General features: G+C 37.9%; 1 protein-coding gene across 6 annotated transcripts in view; it reads right to left on the reverse strand.

The window, feature by feature from the left end:
• Positions 1–19,685, reverse strand: part of CSRNP3 (cysteine and serine rich nuclear protein 3) — a 101,509-nt gene that overhangs the window by 39,200 nt on the left and 42,624 nt on the right. The window contains exon 1 of one of the 6 annotated variants that reach the window (XM_032189685.1): positions 6,631–6,834. The exons of the other annotated variants lie outside the window; for them this stretch is intronic. The gene's annotated coding sequence lies outside the window, so the exon portion shown is untranslated. Of the gene's footprint in view, positions 1–6,630; positions 6,835–19,685 lie in introns of those variants that run through there. 6 annotated transcript variants of the gene reach the window in all.

Raw genomic sequence — 19,685 nt, forward strand, 5'->3', positions numbered from 1 at the left:
TAGCCAAAATTAGTAAAAAGATGTTTAAGTGCATCTTCTTCTCCGGAGAACGGTCAATAAAACTATTCAGACTGGAAAATATAAAATATTAATATCTACTGGAAGGCTGTAATGTTTTGAAACTATCATCTTCCAAAATAGCTTTACGGCCATAATAATTCAAGCTTTCATGTCTAAATCAAGGACAAAGTACAATCAACATAAAATGTTACAATTTGCAGGTTTAATGCACACCCAAGACAGTACTAAGGAGGCATTCAGGCCCACAAAAATCATACTTAATTTAAAAGAAGGTTGTTGTTTTTTTTTTTCTTCTATTATTTACCTTTTGATGTTTCACTATCTACTCAACCAGAAAAAATGTTGTGTTTTTTTATTTGTTTGTTTTTCTTTTTTTTAGCAATAATATGTTGATAATAAACACTAAACAAGAAAATTCACTGAAAAACCCATAAGATGCACAACTCATTACTGAATGCAGGTAATACTTAATTGATATAATAAAACAACTGACAAGTTCCCTCCTGCCACTGAAATGTATGTAGTGTTGACAATTCACCTGTTCTTCTACAACTAGCACCAGCTAAAAACAAGCTACTCAGTTATCAGCTAGAAATACAAGCAGAATTTAATTGCAGATTTAGAAAAAAATACCCTGTGAAACTAAGGGAGCCTGATTCTTTACGGATGTGCATCTTGTCGCTAGATTACCTAAGGCACAGGAGGAGGTTTGGTTCACTGATACTCTTCCCCAGAGCATTTGATGCATTCTGTGTGGTTACCTTGATATTCAGGGATTTAGTCATAATGAAAACTTTTTTTTCATCACTGTAAAATACCATTCTCTTCTCTACCTCACCACATATTTGTGGAATACTTGAAGACAATCTACTACTCTTTGAAACCCAGCTGAAATGAGGTAATGGGTTAAAAAAATAATAAGGAAAACATAACGGACATATGGGACAATATGACAGGCACAATGAAATCATAACTGCATAAGCCTATTTCCTTAAGAAATCAGTCAAAAAGATCAGCTAAACTCAGATTTCAAATTCCTGAATTTAGTGACCACAGAATGAAAAGGTCGATTTTAGGTAGAGGCAAAACGTATAATCAATAAACTGAAACATTTGTCTATAATACTGTTTTCTCAGTATTTTTTTATGACTGACAAACTCAAAAGGCAGGATTTTTAAAGCATATGTTCAATTACAACCAATCTTACCCTTAATAACTTTGTGGTTTTGGCTAGCAAAAATTATACACTGGTCCTCACTCACTCATGAGATTGCATCTCAACACAACACCCATTGAAGGAAATGTACAACACTATCACAGCATTAATATGTAAAGCTATAGACCACAATGAGATTGATCTAAAATTAGATCCTAATTGTATTAACTCGACTGTTAACATTTATTTATTTATTTATTTATTTATGTAATATTAAAGAAAATCTGGAATTTTTGGCAATAGTGGCTTGGAATCAGAAGAAGCATGTCTAAAAATCCTTTTCAGTTCAGTTCACTTTATATTTCAAAGCCGAAAACTCTTCCAGAAGGCTGACCAAAAAGCTGCAGATCTAATAATAAGTATGTGTACCCATCCAGTTCCCAAGATACTTGCCACCAAGTCAGTGATGAATAAAAACGAAGCAGCTAGCCCACAATGCCATAGCACTGCCTGACTTGTAAGCACCTTGTGACCATTTGACATCTCAGCCAGAGGATTCTTCTGGGACAAAATTAATTATCTGCCCTATGCTCTCCTGAAAAGCCCTGCTGTGAAGGTATGTGGATTACACTTTCAAACATGGGTATGGTGTTTTTTCTTTTTAATTTGATATAATTTATTCTGCTTTATCCAATCTCTTATTATTCTGTCTTTTCCAGGGGAGCTGACGAAGGTTAATACTCTGTGATTTTCACTTTGCCATGTTAATGTTGAAGATGCTTGCTTAGAAATCTGAGTGGGTGAGGAGGGCATAATGGTAAACAATTGAGCAACTTAACCAAAAGCTACAAAGTTAAACCTTAAGCTACTCTGAAAGCAAAGGTTCAACAAAACCTCTGGTACTGCAGGAGAGCAAAACAATGGGGACTCTGCGAGCACTTTAAGTCCCCCAAGAGTCATGGGGTTTCCCTCCCCACACAGCAATTAAATACTTGAAGACAAAAACGTTGGCTTGAGAATAGACTGCTCAGCTCTCACGGTTTGTGTTGGAAATAAGGAAATAAGTAGTGGTATCATTTATTATGCACACTAAAAACAATGAATAAATAAATTTTGTGGCTTTCAACATTTTTTTGTTTACCCTTTCACCCCCAGACAAATGACGCTTGCTAGAGATTTGCTGTTTCTTAGGAAAAACAACTGGAGACAGCTGCGATCCAACTTGTTTTTTAACATATCCATGCTAGGTTAAGAGTACACTCTGTTTAATTCTAAGAAAGAGAAAACTGCAAATCTGGTAAGATAACTGCTGAATTCAGGCTCCTACTCAAAAAACAACCTCCCACCACCATGGCTGTATCAGCCGAGTTCACCCTGGCAGCAGCAGTACCCAGACACTCCCAGGCACTGGAGGAGCCTTGGCCTCCGCCTGCAGGAGCCCAGGGAGATGGTTTCAGAAGCAGCTGCAGCGCTGGTACAGAAATGTCAGCCCCGTTTCACAGTCAGCAGGGCTGTGTGGCAGCAGAAGTGGTGACACAAGGGCAGCTCCCTCTGCTTTAAGCAGACAGCACATTTATTGCAGTGTTTTATAGATCCCCATGCTAGCTTTATGCCTGCTAGCTAGGGTACTGACACTAGAATAGCTGCAGCAGCATGGTGCTCAACACAGACCGATTTATCCTGATCTGCAGCACAGTTGAACAAAATGACTTATTTATAGGCGCATGTAAAAATGATTTACCAGTAAGAAGTAAGTAAACGTAACACCAAACTCTTCTTGATGCCCTCAAAGAAGCAGAACACTAATGAAAGCTACCATTACCCAGAGCCTTATTCACGCGACGGTCTTACCCTACATAAAAGCATCAATTGATTACATTTCCACAACAAAATCCAAGGACTCTGCAGGCTGGTGAAGCTACAGTTGGTAAATGATGTTCTAGTTGCTGCCCAGATCCCTAAGAAAGACTGGTGAGGGTCAGACTCCATACCTTGTAGCTCATGTTTTCTATTTCACACTACTTGGTGCAGGTAAATATGCAAAGCCCAATTGTTTATGAAAGAGAAGGATACTAACCAGCCCTACACTGAGTCAGAAAATGAAGATAACTATTTTATAAATAGATTTATGTAGTAGTAACTGAAAGATATTTATCTTTTTGTTAGAAAGGCTAAACATAGGTGTTCTGATACATTTCAGTGTTAAATTACAAGCAAGGATACTTCTTAAATTTTTACATTTTAACTTAAAAAAAAAAACCTGAAAACCTCAAGCAGCTCTTTTTCATTTTTTTTCCTGATTTTGCTTTTAGACAAGTTAAATATTGAATGGATTTTCCATCAACTTTTTATGTTGATACATATTTCTGTTCCTCTTCCCATTTTCCCTATTTCATTATGAAAAACAGAGACACAGCTATGAAGTGATGGAGAACTGATGCCAAGGGCCTAGAAATACAAACATGGGGGTGTGGGGAGAATAAGACTAGGATAAGGGCATGTGCTGGAGAGAATTACATGTACAAATGAAATAGGAAAAAAAAAATCAGGTTGTTGTTGTTGTTAGCAATTATTTACAGTTTCTCTTTGCTACAGGTTTCATTAGAATACGGTATCCATATTGTGGAGAATTAAAGCCCTACTACTTATTTCAGATCTCTTTAACCAAGTAAATCTTTCCAGTTTTGTGTGTTTGCAGATGAGTCATCTGTCTTTTTGCTACATTCAATCCCTTTCTCAGGGTCAAAAAACCTACAAAAGAGCAACGTAACAACAGTGATCAAATCTCACTAGAAGGACTTCATATGGCATCAACATTTTAAAGCTGTGATGGTGTTTGGTGATATTTTACTGAGAAAATGCCACATTGATAAATCTAATTTTTCTCAGCATCCTAATTGGTTCAGAGCAAGGATAAAGATAGACACGGACAGACTACATGTAAGTTTATCTTTCAAACAGCTTTACTGATCTTGCAATAGATTATACCTGCCTTGCTACAGCATGACCTTCTATCTACTTGTTTGGGGAGGAAAAAACCTAAACTTCAGGGTTCAGTTAGCAGAAGTATCTCTTAAGAGCAAGTAAGGGCTTTATAAAGCAGCATCTGTTGCTACTTGGGAGAAAATATTTAAACTTTAGAATGAATTTCCGAACACTCTCCGCTATGTACCCTATGCCAAGATTTATTAATCCAATTAATAGTAAACTTAAACCTTATTATTTGTCTTTTACATCTGCTGAAATCAACATGTTTTTCAACAAAAGTGTACTTCTCCTTCCAATAAATAAATTAGACCACATATCTAAGACGCTGAACATGATAAACATTGTGCATGCACAAACCAAAACATTATACACCAGACCTGGACTTCTCAGCTCTTCAAGTAAATTGGGAAGAGCAGAATTATCACTTAATTTCAGTAATGCAGGAGGTCAACGTTACGTTTCTGTCTCCAGAATGTCTGATGCAACAAAAAGACTTGGTGCTATTCATGATGCTCAAATAAGTCCACTATCAAGTTGCAGCAAAACGTTTCTGTAAGCCAGTTTTAATGGAGTTTGGATCAGGAAAAAAAAGCATTTCAAAATTACCGTAACTTGAATATGTGAACACAGAACACCTGCTTGCTCCAGGAGTGGTTTTTTTTTTTCTTTATATTTTTTAAAATAACTTAATACTGGGAGAAATTCAGAGCATGAATCCCTGAACCATTATAGTTTTGTCCACAGGAAAACTGTGGTTTATTTTTCAGTGTGTTTGTATGGGAAGGGCAAGCATACGTATATGTAAAGATTCCCTTAAAACAGTGAGAAGGCTGTTCTGCAGTGATGTTCCCGTTGTTTTTAGTAGAAAACAATAATTTCATCTATGTACACACTTACTCTGAGAACCTAACTGCCTCAGAAATCTAATCTTGAAATCCATGTTTTTTGTACACCTATGGTAATTATGATAATTGCAAGACTCGCTATTATTTTTTCCATTTAAATTAGCTTGGAGTGGTAAGTTCAGCACATGCCATCCAGTCGCATGGTTAATACACCGCAGACGTTACTGGGATTTAAGTGTTCCCCATTAGAGAGACTGCCAGCGGACGCAAGAAATATCACGAAGCAAATACCTCTCTTTTAGATCAACCCCCCCTTTTAGACCCATTGTCTAAAGCGCAGGCCGAGCTGTATCAGTGCTTGCTCCAGCACCGGTTTTTACAGGAGAAACGCCCGTAGGCAGCGATGGCGAGGCACCATCACGCAGGCTGGGGCGCTACCCGCAAGTGGAGCCCGGCGTTTCCCATCGCCGCGGCCGTGCGGTGCAGGAGGAGCCGGGGCCGGGCGCGATGCGAGCCCCACGGTAGCCTCCCCGGCCCGCGCCGCGCCGCGCTCGGCCCCTCCCCGCCGGCAGCGCCCGGCCGGGCCCCGCGGGCGCCGCCCCGCAGCAGCGCTGCCCTCCCGGTGCCTCGTTTGTATGGCCCCGCCCCCGCCGCGGGGCACGCAGGGCCCGGCCCGCCGGGACGGCGGACGGGGAGGGCGGGGGCGCGCCCCCTCCCCCTACCCCTCCCGTAGGGGCAGCGCGGCCCGTGCCGGCCCGCAACGGGCCCCGCGCCGCCTCCTCCTGCCCTTACGTTTTAGCCAGCGGGGGCGAGCGGCGCGGCCGGCAGCAGCCGAGGGGTCGCGGGGCCCCGGCCCGGTGCCGCCGGGCAGCGGGAGCGGTGCAGAAAGGGGGAGGCTGCGCACAGAAGCGCCTGGGGGCAGGCGGCGAGGGGACGCGGGACAGGGGCGAAGCGATCGTAGCCGCGGGCCGCCGAAGGCGCCGGGCGGCCTCCAGAGAACACCGAGTGGGGTCGGGGTAGCCGCGGCCGAGGGGACCGACGCCGCCGGGAAATAACAACGGAGCCGGTGCTGCTAACACAAGAGCGGAGCGAACGCAGAGATGCAGCACGCCGGTGCTGTCGCCCTAGAAGCGTATTACAAACAGCACAACCACCACCTTCAGAATCAGCTGAGCAGAACCGAAAACACATCCCCGTGCACCCAGATACGCTGCGGTGGTCTGTTATTTGAGACACTTCAAACAAACGCTACAGCTCTCCCATCGAGAAAGAATTAGGCTTGAATACATAGCAGAATAATAGATTGTTGTTATTAAATATTTTATGATATTGGCAAATGATCCATCTAGCATAAATCTAATTTTACTTGCTGTCCAGGTTTCCATGCATAATTGAATTTTGAATTGCATAGGAATAACACTAAAAACATTTTTACAATGAACGTGATCACAAAATTTATACAGTTCAGCTTGGTATCACGTTACCGTGCATCTTTCCAATCCCACCTTACCAAATGCAAAAAACCTGACTTTACTAAAAATAAGGAAATAGCAAAACCACCACTTACATTTTCACTACTAAAGTGTGTGAATAATCTATATAAAAAAAAAAAAAACTGACCTGTTCAAATTGTTGTTTTTCCAATCCATGCACTGCTTTTATTAATTAGGAACCCAAACAGATTGATCATCATTTTATAATGTGTGACATATTCACTGTCTTCCTAGTTCCAGCAGAATCTTCTTAAATTTCCCAGCCCTGTGTTTTATTGCTGGTACCATATGCTTTATTGTTCAGCGACAAGAGCTGCACTCTGAACAAAGACTCATTACCTACTGCTTGCTGAGCAGCTTCAGTCTCACTGAGGCTGCCTGTGTGATCACATGGGAGTTTTGTCTGAGAAAGCCAGGCATGCCGCTGATTTCACCGTCTATGGATTTATTTATTTATTTATTTTTAATCAGCTGAGGACTACCATGAGGAAGGAAAACAACAAATTGTAAAGCTCCTTTAGCTCATTAAGACATCAGACATTGTGGAAATCCCCAACTTTTTTTTTTTTTTTTAATGATTATTATTATTATTCCTATTGTAACAAAGGTTCAAGTTAAAATTCAAGAGTTTTAAAAAGTATTTTTTATTCTTGTGGGCAGTAGCAAAAACCTTGTATTATCTGCATCACTCTACACATCATGCACACTGAAATTAATATTCTAAAGAGGTAATATTGTGCCAACACATTTAATCTGCCACTGTTTATCCTTTATGTAGAGGACAAGCTTCTAAATGAAAAATTGCTCCCAAAAAGCAGCCCTTGATTTAAATTTGTCTCGTCAGTCAAGGGCATTATCCTGTAATCTTTGGTTATAAAATTAGTTTTGCTGGTTTCAGTGAGACTACTCAGGTGAATAAGAATTGGCCATTTGAGCAACGATTATTCCCTGATCCAAATGACAAATTATATAGTATGCAATGAAGTCTGATCACTTCTTGGTAATATGTGATAACACTCAGGGTTTTGTGTGTTTTTTTTTTGTTTGTTTGTTTGTTTTTGTTTTTTTTAATTTGTTTTTACACAAATTATGAAGAATATTTTATATTGGCTAAAAGCTTAATATTTACCTGAGTATTTTATATTGGACTAAGTGAATAATCATATTCAAAATCACAACAACACTTACATAAATGTTTTATTTTACATATGCTATATATAAATAATAAAAAATAAAATTATATTTTTTTCCACTGATGATGCATCAGTAATCCACTATGGAATTACTGGAGATATCCTAACTACAATCTCAGAATACCAGAATATTCTGGTATTCGATTCTAACACAGAGCTAGTGATGATAAATGAACACCTCCATCCAAAAAAGAGGTACTGAACAAGTAATTAACCCTAACATTAACACTGCAAAGGTGCAGCTATCTTATTGTGAATTATCACTGGAACAATTCATAGCATTTTGAAAACGCAAGTTGGCAAAAAGAAACTGTTTTCTCATTAACATTCCACAAATGAAATACCAACTTCTTCTATTTAAAATCCCCCTCATTAGAATAAATGACAGCTTGTTGCTCTTTGTTGGCTTTATTCTGGTCCTATGGAAGTTTTGCCACTGATTTGCATGGAAGAAGGAACAAGCATGACGAACAAATTCATGCACTTTACTGTCGTCATGCAAATCAGTGACAAAACTCTCGAATCCTTTATTGTTCTCTGCATCTTACTCATCATGTACTATTAAGGTTTTCTATCAGCTGGTATGCAGTCTCTATGATTACACTGAATTACAATAGATGGGTAGTAAAGGACAGAGAATTACCCACAGCTAAATCCACTGATGAATCTGTTCTAGAATCTTATATTCATTTTGTTAAATAAAAAAATTCTATTATCAAGAACGTGTATATTTTAAAATGCCACCATTTTTATCTACCCAAAGACAACAACAGAGCAGATGGTTCGTGGCGGAGAACCTTCCACATCTCTTAAGCAAGAAACACTATCACATATACATTAATGAGAAGAAATGAAAGCAGACTAGATGGGTTGCTAACGAACAGCTGGTTTAACTACAGCTACGAATATTTTTTCCCCTGGTGATATCATTTATGATGTCACGATGCTAGTGTAGGAAGACATAAACAAAAGGCAGGCATTTTTGCTGCAGTAGCACTAAGGAGAGGGTGGGGGGGGGGGGGGGAGACCAAATGTTTGGCAGATGGAAAGAACAAAAACTGGTAAGGAAAAGAGTACTATTGTCACATTTTCTGGGTGCCATTATATATACTATGGAGCCCTTTTCACAACTTGAAAGAAGGTTAGAGGAAAACAGATTTAAGAACATGATACTGTTAAACCAGCCTGCAGGAATGAGTTGTTTTTACAGGGAGACAATAGCAGCAAGCAGCCTTCACACTACACAAAAGGCAGCTTCAGTTATTCAGCTCTTAAAGGTTGGGGAAAAAATGCTTCAGTCCACCACAGTGGAACTTGGAATTTCCTAATTCTAATGACATTTTCAGGAAGCTAAATATATACCATATACTCCATATATATTCCACACTCTATTCTTACTGGTATACTAAATAGAAGGAGGTCTTTATCAGAGCCATCCTGTGGAATTTCTGCTCCACCATACTATGGTGGAGACGCCCTTTTTGCCCCCAAGGAGTTAAAGATCACCCAAGAGTTTCACAGTGGCAAGAACCCACATTGACTTTAGAACCAGACCTCCCTTGCCACTCCACAGCAGAAAGAGATCTGAACAAGACTCGTCATACAGGACCTGTCCTGTAACAGACCAGACTTCTTTAGGAAAATCCAAAAACACCTCTCCTTGAAGCACCAGTGGAAGTATGATGTGCAAATGCTTAGCAATCCTTCCACCTGAAGTCCCACATCGGTGCCAAGAGGTAAGGAAGTGCTCTCTTCTCTAATATAAGGCTCCTAGTGAATCCAAATGAAAACAGAATCAAGAACCTGACAACAAATTGTACATACAGGTAACTTGTCTGCCAGATCCCACATCTGCTCTGAAAAAAGACCAATTCAGAGGAGCATTCTTCTGCTTTCATGTTCCACAGAAGCTACAGCAAAAGGGAATTGTTAAGCAAGTTTGGGCATCAAATCATCTCCATTGTTATAAAGGAATAACTGGCAAAAGCCTGCTTTATTCTAGCCTGTATGCATTTAAACTTGAGTACTTTATACACAGATTATAAACACTGAAATAAAGATCTTGCACAGAATTAAAAAAAAAAAAAAAAAACCACCAGCCATTTATCAAAAAGTAGACTAAGATTTCAACTTCAGATCATTCCCACTTTATACAACTAAATTGCTTTGCTATGCATTGAGCATAATATACTGTTTGGTATCCTGTATCACAGTTGGATGATCCGGATATGAATCAAAACAATTACTAGGACAGCACTATTCAATTTCATGAGACAAAAAGGATTTCTTTGCACTCAATATCTTGTTTTTCCTAAATGGCTGAATCCTGTAATTTAGAATAAAATGCAAGAGAGAACACCTATTCTGCTAAATAAACCAATAATGCAAGTTTCCACACCATGAGGAGAAAGGGCTTTGCTCAAACTCTTTTGCAGTCCAGTAACAAAATAGATCAGAAGCCCAGGATTTATGAAATGCATCCTATAGACCACACACATGCTCTGCTCCAGGTCTTAGAAGCAGCATGGTTTGGATGCCGTGGCTTGTATTTTATGAGCTTCAGCAGCCAAATGCCTCAGAATTGACTTCCAGGTTTGGAAGTGGATGATCTATAGATTTTACTGAAGGAACGATCACAAATCTTGCCCACACAAACTCTTCTAATTTGAGCTCAGGAAGAGGTGTAGCCACAAATTTCTCATGGAACTCTGCCATTTCAGTAGTTCTACAAAACTGAAAATGCACATCTTTGTGAGAAAATGGTGAAATATTTATTAAAGCTCTCCATCTGAAGTTACCATCGATACCACTAGGGTAGGACAACCTTAAATATAAATTCCACATCTTTCTTTCCAGACCAAATATAATTTAATCAAATACACTTCCTCATCCTAGCCTCCCAACATAGTGCTTTCTGTAGATAGATCACAGCCAAAGCTGAACTGTCAAGTATTTCCACATTAACCACTCAGTTCAAAATACTGGGGCTTGTAGGATTTCAGTAGCCTGTCAGAAAGAACATACTTTAGATTCCTGAATTTCACAAACATGAAAAACTCACACGTCCCTAAATGACATTTTCAGAGAAGTACAACCGTATTTTGAAATAAGAGTCTAGTCAGTGAAATTTAGGAAAACAGACAAAATCCATTTGAAAGGTAAGGAGACATTCTCAGCTCAATAGATGGAAGGAAAACAGTAACAATAGCTCCTCAGAAACTGTTCTGATTTCTGGCACCTTTGTGATCTCCCCTTCAAAGTCCAAACAGTGATGACTAGAGCATTAAAACTGAAGACTGCCAGTGCCAGTCTGCACTTCTACTTCTGGCACATTTGCCATGTCATGTCAGTTTTAAGGGCAGTATATAAAGTTTCCTTAGTTTTTCACTCTTAAATGTTCTCCTTGATCAAGAGCAACTTCCTAAATTATGTGGTGCAAATCAGCCACAGAGCAGCAGTGAATTCTCTTTAAATACTCTACAAGGTATACAACAGCATACCATTTCCTACTGATTGTCTTGAAAGCAACCTCATTTTTAATGATACAGTGTTTCTACGTCTTACAATACCTGGATCTTTCCAAGATAAAAAACAAATCTCAATGACCTTCTTTCTAGGGTGATATCTCAGAGGAAAGTGTACTTCCTTCCAGAAAACAGCTGGAGGTACTTTAATGGTACTATGATTACAAGAGCTACTGTGCTCAAACAAAAATACTCCCCTGTAGTAAACATTTAGGGTTTCTTTCTAGTTCCACAAACTTTCTGAAAACTGCTGGTTAACTACCAAATCCAAAGAATATATTAACTCTGTGGCAGGCAAATTAATGTACTGAGAGGTGTATAGTAAGCAGCAAAATAATCTTGACTGCTGTTGCATTAGATTATGTGAATAATCAAAGCAATTAAGTGTTGCCGTAATGCTTGATACAGCCAATGTTGGTCTTATGCAAGATCCAAAACAGGAGCAGCGTATGGAGCTTCTCAAATAAAACATAAGGTAATTTTAAAGAGCAAACTGCTTATTATTTAAAAAAAAAAAAAAAAAGGACTTGGAAAAAGCTAGATACCTTAAGAACAGGGACTGCCTGTGCTGTCTTGTATGTACTTCATAAGCCAGCTTTGCTCCAGCTAGTTTCCATGACAGCTCAGACATAGCAACATGATCCATGCCAGGGAGTAATTCAGAACTATAAAGCTATGCCTGGTGCTGTTAGAAATTGCAAGACAGACAGAAGAAACAAAGGCGTTTCTTTAAGATTTAAATTAACTGACATACTCCCTACTCCCTTCCCTGGTTACTAAGCACACCTTTTCTCATAGTATCACTTTCCAGCTTACAAATTTCACTTGGCTGTTGACCAGCAGAAAGCTTAAAAATAAACACAATTAGAGATACCTGAAGCAAGCATAGTAGCTAATATTTTCTCTTTTTCTTTTCTTCCACCTGTTTGGTTCTTCTAGTGTCCCTTATACAACAGTAAACCAAAACAGTAAACCAAAAAGTATTTTACTGAATTGGTGAAGTTTAAACAGGAATAAAATCTAGTCAAGAGCAGGCCATATTTACTCACTGGATTTGTCATCAGTAGAACTTTCTGAAGTACCACTGTAACCTGTAACGTCTCATCCCTTGCTTTCACACTTTCCACAGTTAAGCAGACAAGTTCTTTAGTTTTTATGAGCAATTAAAGATTCCTTCCACTGGAAGATGAATCTTTCATTGTTACAGTCTGAATTTGTTCCTGTCCACCATAAATATATGTATTTTAATTTAAGTAGAGACAGTAATAAAATATAAATAACAATTCTTTACATTTTATAACAGCTAGGCAGGCAGTAACTCATAAAGCATCACAACTTACAACACATTTTCAATGCACTGGCAATAAAATACATAGTGGACTTTTACAGACAAGAAGATAACTAAACTCTAAAATAAGGTGTCCTCACTGAATTGCTAAAAAACTGTTTAGGATCTCATTCCAGAGGAAGTGAATTTGCTGCAAGACTTCTTCCTGGCTTTGTACATCTCATATACCACCCTACATGTCATTTAAAGTTTAAAATGACATTAAGTTCTAGATTGTATGTGAACTCTTTGCTGTTTTAAATAACCTTTAGAGCTTAGAAACTGGTTCTCCTGTAATAATTCTGTCCATTTCTATTTGGCCAGCATCGATTTCTTTCCCTTAGGTGTATCCAGCAAAGCTTGAAAATAATTTTTCTTTACTTCATTGTTTGTGTACCATCACCACTGATAGTATGAGCATAGCACTGGGAATTTTATTTCTCATGTTCAATTTTCTCTATCAGCAGAGAACAACACATTTTCCCTCATATGTTCCATGGCAGTGGACTGCATGAAGAACGTAAATATATTTTGTATATCCTTATCCTATGAGCTTTCTGAAAGCTGATGGTTGAGACACGGTAACAATCTGGCTTTCTCCAAAATCAAATTTAAAAGAAATTCAATTCAAAATTTTATCATGTGTACTTAACATCCAAAATAAATTCCATAGCATATATACCAGATTTTAATCAAGTTAAAACCCGAACCAATATATTCTTACAATAAACATCTTACTATTACATGATAATATCTTGGAGATTACAGCTTTTACATAGAACTGTCCAACATTGAAATAAAACTTCAGGAAGTAAGTGCCTACAATTTAGAAATATGCTTTCCAAGGAACAGTTTTTGCCATTTCTTTCATATATGAAGACTGATTAACAATATTTAAGTAAGCACAGTCATGTTACCAAATTAGAGGACTGTTCTATGTGCTGGTATAAATCCATTACTTCAGTGAACAATCAAAATGGGCTGTTGATTTGCAGTTTGATTACACAGTTTTCAGCTGGTGTTCAAAGATACATGATGTTCTTGAGCTAACTTTCCAACAGGACAAAGAATAATTGCAGTTTTCACATGATCTGGAACTGTACAAAGATCAACATTTCAGCAACAGGCTGAAACTTGAAGTTCTTTTGTCGAAGTAGCAGTCAAGTGATTATTTTTACCTCTATCTCAAAGGTGTCAGGACTGAATAAAGACTTGTAATAGAGCACTTATATAGCCCAAATCTTGAAAAAAGATTTCAGCATTTCAGAAGTCTGTGATTTTATTTATTTATTTTTTTTAATTAAACTGCTTGATACCCACTAGCTGCAGGAACACTAACATGTTCCAGTTAGATTTCTGTTCATAGTATGAGGTAGGTATGTTTATCACCCACCCTGAAGTACTGAAGGGTTTGAGTTATGTCAGGCTACCTCTAAACACTGCATTTTTGTCAGCCTTTTATGTTGCGTTGGTGCATTTTCAGTTGAGAAAAACTTTTTGATTTTCTTTTAAAATCATTATTCAACATCTTTTCCAATACACTGATTCAATAAGCAAGCACACCAACCAAACAGACTTCCTACCAGGTTTATATCCAAATAGTTTGAAAAAGGCTCATCATGGACAAAACTTGGGCTCTGAGGATCACTGATATTACCTGCCAGGAAACTGCATCATTTAGCAGTTTTCTATGTTGCAAAAAAGAAGCGATTATTACTTCAGTATGATTTTTGGCATCCCTGCCATGACTGTGGTTTCTCAACTAATTTATCCCTTTGGCTGGGCAACATTAAGCACTCTGTCACAATATTTTCCCATCTAGTAGCATGAGGACACTGTTTATATCTGTTATAATAGATGGAGATAATACCAGTTTTGTCAGATATTTAGAAAGAGTCTACTCAACTTGTATGTTTTGACCTTCTAGGTTATAGCAAAAGGTGCAAGCTGACAGCACCAGCTGTCATTTGCTGTTAAAAGACTTTTACCAGACCAACAGCTCCAAGCTCATGGAGGAACTCACCAGTTCTGTGACTGAGAAGTATGAAGTCAAGGTCCTTGGCTGTCTCATTCCATCTCTTCAGGTGGGTGTCCTTCTACTACAGTTCTAGCTGCATTCGTTTAAGTGCTTTCATTTCTGTGCTAACTCCACTGTCACTAACATAAGTCACCAGACATCCTAAATGTAGACTTGCACCATTTCAGATTCCAAGAAGCATAAGCATTTACCAGGGCCAACTGTTCTATTCCTCCAGAGCAAAAGACATTCTCCCTGACCTGGATGTCTTGATTGAGACACAGCAGTGGCCCCATTTACACACAGGAAACACATTTCGTATTGTTTACAATGCCTATGAGTTCATAACTGTGTATTGTGTATCCTGCAGTTTTCTTATTATCTCCAGTACTTAGAGAATTCCTGAGTTGTCACATTTAGCTTGTGAAATACTTAAAACAGCAAGTTGCTACACACTCTGTGCTGATTTTACTATTCTTTTGCTGCAGTTGCAAACAACTCTTCAAAAACTACATTCATAGTCATACTGGAACAGACCCAGATCAACAATTTCTAGCCTCTTCATGGCTATAAGCAGAATTTGCAAGGAAAAGCAATATCTTTAAAAAGACAAGTGGAGATGGCTTCAACAGTTGAAGCCTCTGAGAATATGAGAAAGGAGTTACTTTCCCCACAAACCTTTATCCTGGTGGTTATCCTTACATTATCATACCGTAATAACAATAGCATTAAGAGAGACTAAAGCGGTCTCTGCCTTAAAAGCTATGTACCTTCAAAGTCAAACAGGTAGATGAAAAGTCAAGAAAAGTCAGACAGGTAGATTCAAAGAACTGGGAGTACAGAGAAAACAAGAGATATCATTTCTCATCTCAAAACAGTTACTTTTACATACCAGGTGAAAATTTGGTAGATCTAAAGACAAACGTTTTATGAAAGAAATTGAAAAATGACATACATTTCCAGACTTCCAGGAACTCCTCCAAAACCTTAGAAACAAAACAGGACCTGAAGATTTCAAAAGTTACCAATGCTAATGAATGCTGTAAGTGGAGAGGAAAAGACCAAGAACTTGTTTCTCTGCCACGAAGCAGAGGCTAATAATATACTTTCATGACAGCTTTAAAAAAAAAAAAATGCATGCTGCTAAAGGGGATATAAAGAGATGCATCATCAGGTCAAGGAGGCATTACTTGTGAAGCAGCACTGGTATACATGAAAACACATTAAGAAAACATTTGTTAAGGACAGAATTTTGTGATACTTGAGATGGGAAACATTAGAAATTTTGTTTCACAGCTGAGTTCAGTTAATTATCTTGCAGGATACATATGAGACAAACCACTCAATGGAAAATGATTGTACAGTAAAAGTCTGGGAGAAATATATCTTAAGTTCATTGCAAATGTTTTTGCAATTAACCAGAAAAAAAAAGTACAGATAGAAATGAAAAGGCTACTAAACATATAAATGTATAAAAAATGTAGGGTGAGGAAGGAAAAAATAAAGTACCTTTTGAAAAATAAATTGAATAGCAATTAGAATAACTGAAGAACCAAGTCTGGGAAAATGCACAGGCAAGCCAACATTTTGGAAGACGAAACGTGGTAAACTCTTGAAGATGGGTAATAGAAGATGGATCCAGAATGTTTATTCTGAGATCTAGGAAATGCATTTGTTTCTAGTCCATATATGTTGAAATTAGGGCACATGGGTCATAAAGTAAAGACAAAATTCACAAAGTGAAATATGCACTGAGCAAGAAGAGGAAGATATGAAAGCTAATGCTTAGCTACGTAAAATCAGAGAATTTGGTGAAGAAGGACTAATGACCTCAGACTATTGTGAATGGGGTGGTAAAGAAAACTAAAAAAGCCAAAATCCAAGATACTAGACAGGCTGACAGCTGAGTCTAATCTAGCCTGAATGAGAACTGGAGTGAAAACTCCTTCCTGTCCACACATCTGGTGTTATGTTAAACTTAAGCAAACAAACAAGGTAGCCAGGTGACTCCACTAGTGGCAGCAGTAGAATCTCCTGTCCAACACCCAGTTGTCAGCCAAAGGCAAATCTTCAGACAACAAAAACAAGAATTCAGAGGTTCCAGAGGTATATTTTAAAAAGTCAAATACAACTTCGGGGAAATTTTACTAAGCAGGGGGTAACCACTGAGAACTCTGAAGCCACTGCCTGATAGCATACAATTTACAATTCAGCAGTATGAATTAGAACATGCAACAAATAGCACATATTATATAAAGAGAGCAATTGCTTAGAAATGACCAAGCACTTACTAATTGCTTTGCTGCTATTATTTTCCTTATAATATAATAATTAAAATATTAGTGATACCTATATAAAACTTTTCTTTGGATTATAAAAGGAAGCTGTTTACAATAAATAACTTTGTGAGACCTTCAGCAATTTAGTTATTCCATGCCTTGCTTCTCTGCATGAAAAAATTCAAAATATCCTATTGTTACTTATCCTGCAATTGTGCTCTTGGTGACTAAAAGTACAAGGTATGCTGGAAGACCACTGGTTACAGAGAACCTGTCTGTCTCACTGAACAAGTCAAAGTAATTACAGGAAAAAAATCATGAATTATTTTGCACTATTGATAACAACAAAAAAGGAAAATTATAATGGCAAGCCTGAAAATTTAAGCCTCATATGAACTTCACAATTCTATTTATGTCTAAGTAACATGCAGTAGGTGGATGGGAAAGTACTGTTTTTTCTGATATAGGGTGATATACTACCACTTGAATTTACAAAAAGAGCTAAGAAAAATTTAAACCAGCTAGCATTATTTTAGTATCCACAAAGGAGTTAAAAGCCATTTATTTCTCTTCTCAGAGATAATCCCTGCTAATTGCTCCAGTCACAGAAATACATTCTGTGGGAAAGGATAATGAAGAATACTTGTCAAATTGGTAATGTCATTATTTCACTGCACAATCCAAACAGTATAATCTGACCCATTCCCAGCATGCTGAGTATCAGCCTACAGAAAAGGAGCCATGCATAAGCCATCCTGACCTTTCTTGCTAGTTTCTTCTGACCTTTCTGACCTCATTAGACTGCTGGGTAGGGAAGGCTAAATAAAGAAATAAAAGAGCTGTTGGGTACTCTTGATGGATTAGAAATAACAAGAATGCTTCTAGGACTTAAGTACTAAACCAGACCACTGAATTTTAATGTTTTTCAAGCAATCAAAAGGACAATATGGATGCTGATGAAGAAACAGAGGTAGGGAGAAACAGATTGTTAAAGTATTTAAGTATGAATAATATGTTTCTTTGAAATTGTTCATCAGGGTCCTTAACCATTTATTCCGCTGTAATTTTAGGTGGCTGGATTTTTAAGGCTCCCTTTGAGTGAGAACAGATATTAAAAAACAATGGTCCCAGCACAGTTATTCTCATTAAGCATGAATATAACTTTAGCACCATGCTGAAAAAGGGCCTTAATCTCCACTGGCCAGATCTATTTAATGAATCCTTCAAATTCCCAAAGCAAGGAAACTCTAGAGCCTAGAATACAAGTATCCAGAGTCCCCACATCACCTTTCAACCACTATATCATATAATCAACAGAATGTGTATCTTAGACAAAAGAGAATAGTTACTCTGAAAATGTTTATTCGTTAAATAATATACACTTTCTCCAGTGGAATTACTTAGGATTTTTAAAATAGCTCCCAATCCTGAAGTAGTTGACTCATGCCTTTTTTTGTAACTTACATAACAGTAAGTACTAATTACATAAATTATTATTATTATTATCATTCAGAGCTAATACTACTGAGCAAAACTCTCAGAAAGGAAACCTGCTCCGCAGCTCACAACAGAAGCCCCACTATGAGAGAAATCCTGCAGTGGTTGTTCTCTACATTGGAATAAGGGGCATACTTTTTATCTTCTTTTTCTCCTGTATTTCTAGCTTCTGGGGAGAGAAGTACTATAAGGGAACTTATAGTCAGATAAATCTTTCGCACTCCTCTTTAATGCAATTTCTGATTTAAAACTGTCTTGCACTGGAAGATTTTTAGAAGAGAATTTTTTTTCTTCATATCCTTAACTACTCCTAAAACAAGACACCAGTAGATACGCTGACCTCAGCTGTGGGGTTCAGGCTTTATTATGCTGTGCATTAAAATGCAGCCACTGTCATATAAAATTAAATGATGTCTGATTTAAAGATAAAACTAGTCCATTAGTTCCTGAAGTACTGGCTATGAGACATCTGTTCAGTTGTCCTGCAGTTTTATAGATCCTGGCAGGGGAAAACTGTTACATTTGTGATAGCAGGGATCATCCCCTTCATCAGTTTAAAGCATTTGGTAAAGCTTTGTATGTCTTGCATTTCTCTGGTGCTAACCAAGTGCACATGCTTGCATGAAGCCAGCACCGTCAGAAGACGATGTATACTGCACAAATGCAGTAACTCATGAAAATACGTTGAAACGAAATGCCCAGCAGAAAATGCCTTAAAACAGCCACTGAATCCAGACACTGATACAGCACACAGAGCTCTTAGATGACACAGTCATTAGAAAAAACTGAATCAGATTTCGTGGTTGCTATATGTGGGCTGCTGTTCCAGCTCAATGGGATCAACAATTTATGCTGTTTTTGCTGAAAGAAATTCAAATCCAGTAACATACAAAGAGGGGAAACCACCATGTCGTGTAACAATGGCAGAATAAGCACTTCTAAAGCTATGTTAAATTAACTAGTTAACACAAAAGCCTTTACAAAAGTTTTCATCAGTAATTCTATACAGATCCCCCTCAATCTAAGGTTAAATTATGAACCTCATCAGCTTTTTCTTGTCTTGTAATTTGTTTATTCCTGTGAATTACATACAGAAAGTTACACTGCAATTTAAAAAGCACATGGAACAAACTCCCCCTCCAAAAAAGGAAGGGCAAGGAGAAAATACACCAAAAAGAGAATGGAAAACACAACCTGAAGATGAATAGGACAGCTACATGGTTATCATGTTACTTATTTATGCTATTATCTCTTGTATTAGATTATTTATTAAATAAAGCCTGGAAAAGGAAACCCTTTTCAAGTGATCTCTTACATAGTTCACAAACCTAAATCCAAGTTCCAA

Source organism: Aythya fuligula, chromosome 6 (genome assembly GCF_009819795.1).
Source record: "Aythya fuligula isolate bAytFul2 chromosome 6, bAytFul2.pri, whole genome shotgun sequence".
NCBI classification, from domain to species: domain Eukaryota; kingdom Metazoa; phylum Chordata; class Aves; order Anseriformes; family Anatidae; genus Aythya; species Aythya fuligula.